The sequence below is a fragment of the Primulina huaijiensis genome, chromosome 9 (assembly GCF_012295235.1).
Source record: "Primulina huaijiensis isolate GDHJ02 chromosome 9, ASM1229523v2, whole genome shotgun sequence".
In the NCBI taxonomy this organism is placed as follows: Eukaryota; Viridiplantae; Streptophyta; class Magnoliopsida; order Lamiales; family Gesneriaceae; genus Primulina; species Primulina huaijiensis.
The window spans coordinates 16900662-16908767 of NC_133314.1; positions in this window are offsets into that span (position 1 = coordinate 16900662).

Here is an 8106-nt window from a genome sequence, read left to right on the forward strand (position 1 = left end):
GATTTTGGAAGAGTGCACAGTTTTGGTAGGAAAAAATTGCAATGTGGCCATTGCAGTGGCAATCACCAAATGGAGAAAAGTCAAAAAGTGACATGTGCTTGTTTCAATTGTGGTGGTTTTGGTCACATGAATAGGGATTTCCCTAACTTGGATAATTAGAGTGGAGGCGGAGGTTCTATGGTAGGGTCTTAAAGTGAAAAACAGTATGAGGTCATTGTGAAGCAAAAAGGTTTTCCTGCTCAAGGTTCCCGTCATGGAGGAATATCAAAAGAATCACAGCAATGCACACGAGTACAGGGGCAAGTATTTGATCTAAACCAAGAGCAAGCTGAGGAGGAAAACGAGAGAGTCATTGCATTAATTTCTTTTTATGTAGTACTCTTGCATATGTATTAATTGACACTGGGGTATCACATTCATTCATAGGATCAATGTTTGTTAAGAAGTATAAACTACCCTACGTGACATTAGATGTTTTAATGTTGGTGTCTACACCTAAGAGACAAGAGGTTTTAGCTAAGCTACTAGTAGTAGACTATTTGTTTGAGTTTGAAAGAAAATATTAATCTTCCAATTTGATGATATTGTCGATGGAAGATTTCGATTGTATTGTGAGAATTGACCTATTGACTAAGTATAGAGAGACTGTAGATTGTTATCAACGTCTCGTTCAGTTTCATCCAGAAGGAGGCAAGAATTGGTTCTTCTACGATGAGGGAGCTCGACCTCCAATGCCAGTAGTGTCTGCTGTAAAGACATGTGAGGCTTTAGCGAAAAGAAGAAAGGGATACCTCATCTATGTTGTAGACGTATCGAAGGAAGTAATCGACGTGAAGAACATTCCAGTTGTCGATGAATTTCCTGATGTTTTTCTCGATGAAATTCATGGACTTCTTTCAGACGTAGAAGCTGAGATAGAATTGGTACTAGAAGTCGCACATATCTCCAGAACGCCTTATAGATTGACACCATCAAAGATAAAAGAGTTGAAGTAATAGTAACAAGATCTTCTTGACAAATGGTACATTAGACCTAGTGTGTCTCCGTGTCGAGCATCAATTTTGTTAGTTAAAAAGAAGAATGAGCATATGTGGCTTTTCATTGATTATCGACAACTAAACCGAATAACAATAAAGAATAAATATCTGTTACCACTGATCGATAACTTTTTTGATCAATTGCAAGGGACTTTAGTGTACTTGAAGATCGATTTACGGTCTGGATATCATCAGCTTCAAGTTCATCAACGTGATATCCCTAAGACTGCATTTTGAATAAGGTATAAGCATTACGAGTTTTTAATGACGTTGTTTGGTTTGATGAATGCTCCATCATTGTTTATGGATTTGATGAACCGAATATTTCAGGATTATCTTGACAAGTTCGTCATTCTCTTTATTGATGACATATTGGTATAATCTTGTAAGTTTAAAGAGCTTGCACAACATTTAAGGATTTTGTTGCTAACATTAAGGAATCATCAACTGTATGCTAAATTGAACAAGTGCGAGTTTTGGCTCGATAAAGTTGTCATCTTGGGACATGTCATATCCAAAGATGGGATATCAATATATCATAGCAAGATCGAAGCAATGTTGAGTTAGGCACAATCGGAATCAGCTCAAGATATAAAAGAAGTTTTCTTAATTTGGCAGGTTACTACTGGAGATTCATCTCGGATTGTGAAAAAAGTTGTAGTGAAATGCACAAACATTTGACAACTACACCAGTTTTATCTCTGCCATCTGGATCAGGAGGTACACTATACACTGATGCATCATTTCAAGGACTTGAGTGTATTTTAACCCAGAATGGTCATGTGATTGCATATGCATCCAGACAGTTGAAGAAGTATGAAGAGAATTATCCAGTTCATGATCTGAAATTTGCAAAAATTGTGTTTGATTTGAAGATTTGGCGACGTTATCTACATAGAGAGGTTTGAGATTTTTACGGATAACAAGACCTTAAAGTATATCTTCGCTCAAACAGAGTTAAATATGTGCCAAAAAAGATGAATGGATTTGTTACAAGATTATGATAGAAAAATCAAGTACCATATAGGATCAGTGAATCTCACATCTGAAGCTCTTAGTCACAAAGTGAGATTATCTGTACTTCAGACAAGTCTCATCTCAAGTGTCATTCAAGATTGTTGTTGTCTGAGATTTCACTTCCGTCATAAGAAAGGAATGGAAAACATGCGAGTAACGAGCATTTTATCTAAACCGACATTGTATGCCAAAATCAGATAAGCTCAGTCTTCTGACCCGAAGGTGAAAAAGTTAATAATGTTAGTTAATGGGGACAACATATCTGGTTTTGTGTTTCAAACTAATGGAACGTTGTCAGGGAGAATCATAGTCCCGGGTGATTCTAATTTAAGAGACAAGATTCTATCTCAAGCTCATAGAAGTAGTTGAGTATCCACCCTAGAAGCATGAAAATGAATAAGGATTTAAAGACCAGATTTTGGTAGAAAAGTATGAAGAGAAGCGTTTACTAGTTTGTAGCCAAGTGTTTGATTTGTCAGCAAGTGAATACTAAACATCGAGGACCATAAATATTATTTCAGAATCTTCATTTCTGTGAATAGAAGTGGGAGCATGTGATGATGGATTTTGTCATCCACTTGCCGTTGTATTTTAAGAATTGTGATGTCATTGGGTAATTGTAGACATACTCACTAAGTCAGCACATTTCATCTGTATAGCCGGGAATATAGTTTCAATCACATGGCAAGACTATACATCCAAGATATTCGTAAATATAATGGTGTGTCAACAAGTATAGTTAATGATTGAGACACACACTTTACCTCAAGGTTCTAAGTAAGTTTTCAGAAAGTGTTGGGACAACATCATGTCTAAGTACTGCCTATCATCCAGAAACTGATGGTCAGTCTGAGAGAACTATTCAGACACTAGAGGACATGTTATGTTCTTCTGCTATGGATTTTGGACCAGCATGACATGATCATTTGCCGCTTGTGGAGTTTTCATATAACAATAGCTACCATAGCCGCATCGGTATGGCTCCGTTCGAAGCTTTTTATGGTAGACGTTGTCATACTCCATTGTTTTGGGGCGAAGTAGGAGAACGACAAGTGGAAGGACCTGAATTAGTGCAACAAGAGATTGACCAAGTGGAACTGATCAAGAAGAAAATTAAAACTGCACATAATCGTAAAGCTATTCACGCAAATACCAAACGTAGACCCCTACAGTTTCAGCCAGGGAAAAAAGTTTTGCTTAAAGTTGCACCATTCCGAAGGGTGATGAGATTTGGACTTAATCATCAGACCTTTCAAGTTCTTAGAATGTGTTGGAAATTTGGTGTATCGAATGGATTTAGCATCGTATCTGACCAGCATTCAAAATTTCTTTCATGTATCGTTGCTACGAAGGTAGTAATAATGAATCACGCGTTCTTGATCTGACAGATGTTTAACTTGGAAAAAACTTGACTTATGTCGAGCAACCACTCTTGATCATGGTAGAAAATAGAAGAAGCTCAAAAACAAGACCATTCTACTTGTTTTAGTGCAATGACAACGTCATGGTACAGTAAAGGCGACTTGGGAGTTACAACGCCATATGCATTCGGAGTATCCGCATTTTTTTTAGTTGTATTGTTGTAATCATGAGTTGTATTTGTGTTTCAGTGTTGATTTCGAGATCAAAATCTTTGTAGGTAGGGAATGATGTATTGATCCAAATTCTTATTTTAAACGAAGTACTAATTAAAGATATGATTAAAAAATTGTTAATTAAGCATTATTATAGAATTCATTATTGATGATCAACATGTTGGGTTGAACTTAAAATAGACCACCCAATCTGCTTCAGACTACATTATCCCAAGAAATCAAACTAGATGAATGAGATTATAACACATGGCAGATAAGATTGAGTTTGGATCTTCTGAACTAGTCCAGATGCAGTCTATAAATGGAAACTGGTTTCATTTGTTTCATACACTGCTTTCTCTCATATACTCTCTCGAGTTACAGTCATATACATTAGGTTTTATAGCCAGTTTCTAGGACAGTTTAGTGTCGGGAAGCTTCGAATCTAGTTTCGACTCGAGAAAGGGTTGATGAACCGGGACATGCACATCGAGACATCATCAGTGGGCTGACAACGAATGCATGTAATCCTAAAGCCTTAAATGGTGAGTATGCATGACACATCACATTGGGCTTGATATCTTTTGAGATATACCTCGTTTGTTGCATTTCACTTGCATCGTATCAGTTTGTATACTCATACATTCTCATATTGGGCGATCGTCGCTCATGTCCTTCTTTTCATCTTGGACACCCCATTCCACGGGGAAGGTCTTAGGTGGATTGAACATTTCGGAATGCCAGAGCAGTGTCTAGAGCAGTTGGATTTTCTGTAGTAATCCAGTGGATGCTTTATTTGCTTTCTCGTTTTCTCGTGCATGATTATGATTTTGTGTTGGTTGTGTTAACAATTAAGTCAGAGATTATTGTTTTGTTTTTGTTTGGGTTGTAAGATGATTAAGTTATTTGGTTTTCACTGTTTAATTGTTGTTATTAAGTTTAATTATGCTTGCTTATCAGGTTGTTTAGTAGTGGTTCGATTAAGGGTGCTACATAAACATTGCTTCTGATTCTTGAGAATTTTCCAATGCTATATCTTAAAGATATTTGTGTGTGCTTGCTGCCCTAGTCCTTTGCATTTGTATCGGCCTTGCACGAAGTTCGATAATACAATGATGTTTGGCCATTCATTGGTTGGATTTTGAAATTGCTTGATGATCTTGATTGAGTTGTGTTGTTTGTTTGATGTGTGGTTGCTCTTTTTGCATCTATTTCTAGTTCTGGCCAATCTGTTGGCCTGAGCTTGCAAGATTAATTATTATTCTATGTAGTGGGTATCAACTATTTTTTGTTTTGCTCTGGACTTTTATGGGGAACAGGGAGATGTTTGATCTTAACTTTGAATTCTCTGGCCCATAGGTCTGCAACTGAGATTGCTCCAATACCCTAAGTTGTAGCATCATCAAATCCACCATTAAAAGTCAATGCATTGTCTATGCATACTACCCTTCTTTCTTCTACACCTACTATAACATGTATATTTTTTGCTTTTATAACTTGTTTACTTTGTGTAGGCCTAGGTATTTGGGTGTTGATAGCCATTGGTTAGCCTTCTTATTTATCTACTTAATATTTTCCTAACTCAGGTTTTGTAGGTTGGCCATGTATTGAACTTAACTCCTCATATCACACGAACAAAAGTTGATGATTTTCTTGAGCTAAACATGTTGTAATGGATTTGCTACTACATGTAATTATAACGTTAGATTTGAGACTTATATGTCGCATTTCACTTGAACCACTTTCCCTACCCCAAGCATCCATTTGTGTGAATTGCACTTCAATGGACCATTTTTCCACATTCATCTATTTGCACTACACTTCAGTTAGACCATTTTCTCACATACATCTTTGCGCATTACACTTGTATACAGTGGCTCCGCTTTATCCATTGAGATCGTGATTATTCTTGGTGACACAGTTCACAATAGTGGTCCTAAGGCCTACTTCACACCAAATATTTAAACACAGTCACAATATATACCATAGTTGCCCAAGGCCTACTCACACAGAACGAAAACTTAAGAAATCAAGAAATAATCTATGTATAGATCTTTGTTTCTTTCTGCCACACTTTTCTTTACATTTGGCCACCGAAGTCCAACTCCTCATTCTACTTAGTTGACAACATGCTTATGCTAGTCTCCTTAGCATAGACCACATCTCATCTCATAAATCATTACATATTCAGGTGTTCTTCTTTGATGATCACCTCTAAAGCGCCTTCAGGGAGTTCATCACTATCAGAATCTTCTGTCTCCAACTCCTCATGTATTGACTCCCCATAAACCTTTTTCATGAGTTTAAATTGTTCTGACAATATCACCACTCCTGGTGTGCAATCCACTGAGATTTGGAGCTTGCCCACACAAAAATCAAATGTTTTGTTTTCTTTCACATCTTCCTCATCGAGTAAAACATTTCATCGCTAACTTTATTTCCAGTAGCTGACCTACCCAATTTTGACTTGTTTTGCTTCTTATCAAATTTCTCCTTTCTAGAAACAACTATCTCCCTTAGCATCTTTTTTTTTTGTGTTTTGGTGAGTTGCATAGTGAACTTTTTGTGTTGGTTCACTCTCCAAGCTTCACTAAACTCATTTCTAGTAGGAATGACAAACCTAATCCTTGATCTCTAATCTTCAGCAGTTCTTTTCAGTGGGATAATTTTCACTTGCTCATGTCTCTTCTGCCCTAATATTACAACTTTCTCACATGCTCTGACCCTTCTTGCTTGGAGTAAAATGGGTCTATACTATGATGGTAACTCCAAGGCCTCTGGTGAGATGACTTTCCCTTGAATTTTTTGCTCTTTCTTTCACCGAAACACGACCTACCACTCACTGGTTGTGAGTTAACTGCTCTTCTTGAGAAATTTTGGTTCCTCAGACTGAAGGTCGTGACTCCCCAAACATTTCTAGAATGATTACAGTGGATATGTTGCCTTCTCATTTCACTAGCATTAACCTCAAATATTTGCCTTTTGGGAATCCAACACTTCTTGGTTTTCTTTCTGGAGTAACATGCTTCCCTTTTCTTTCTTTATCCAAGAATGCCCCAAAATTTGTGGCATTCACATCCACATAGGCAATAGTGAGACATGGATCTTTATAAAAGCCTGTTGATTTCTATTTTTTTGGAGGGCCTAGGCATTTCTTTGTTGATTTCAAAACACAAAACATTTAGTGGCATGATTAAATGAAATATGATGCTTATAGTTGTAACGACCCATTACAGGCCCAGTGGACCGCCCATACGGCCCACTGCCCCAATCGACCCAAGGCTATCTCGATCTTGGGCTCTGCTCTATGGGCCTTGGCCCATCTATGGAACTCTTCCCTCACGGGCTTTCCATAGGCGTCGTATGGGTTACTCATAGAACTCTCCAGCCCATGCACTGGAGCTTGTGCCTTCCCAGACTCGAACCTGAGATCACATGGATATATAGATACGCAGCACAAGTCTGGTACCAATTGAGCGACGCCTATGGAAAGCCCGTGAGGGAAGAGTTCCATAGATGGGCCAAGGCCCATAGAGCAGAGCCCAAGATCGAGATAGCCTTGGGTCGATTGGGGCAGTGGGCCGTATGGGCGGTCCACTGGGCCTGTAATGGGTCGTTACAATAAAAGGCGTACTTTATTGTAACGACCCAAGGCTATCCCGGTCTTGGGCTCTTATCTCTGGGCTCTATGGCTCTGGACTCTTTCCCTCACGGGCTTTCCATAGGCATCGTTACTCATAAGCTACTCCAGCCCATGCACTGGAGTTTGTACCTCCCCAGGATCGAGCCTAAGACCACATGGATATATAGGTACTTAGCACAATCCTGGTACTAATTGAGCTAGTAACGATGCCTATGGAAAGCCCGTGAGGGAAAGAGTCCAGAGCCATAGAGCCCAGAGATAAGAGCCCAAGACCGGGATAGCCTTGGGTCGTTACAATAAAAGGCGCCTTTTATTGTAATGACCATAGGCTATCCCGATCTTAGGCTCTGCTTTGAACTCTGTGGGCCTTGGCCCCTATAGACTCTGGGCTCTCCCCCTCACGGGCTTTCCCATGCATCATTACTCATAAGCTACTCCAGCCCATGCACTGGAGTTTGTACCTCCCCAGACTCGAACCTGAGATCACATAGATATATATATACTCAGCACAAGTCTGGTACCAATTGAGCTAGAGCAACTCCAACCCTTGCTCCACAATGGAGTTGCTCCATTGTGGAGCAAGGTTTTTCACTCCAATCCAGCACCAAAAATGGTGCTGGACTGGAGTTGTCCTAAACCCACTCTAGATGTGGCGCAGTACAAAGTGCTGCGCCACATCTCTTTTATTTTTTTTTAAATTTTTTTATTTGTTTTTAAATAATTATAAATATTTAATATTTTATTATATATTAATTATATAATTAATATTTTTATTTTTTAAATTTTTAAAATAATTTCCTCTTGAAACTTAAATATTAATTTAAATTTTTTTAAA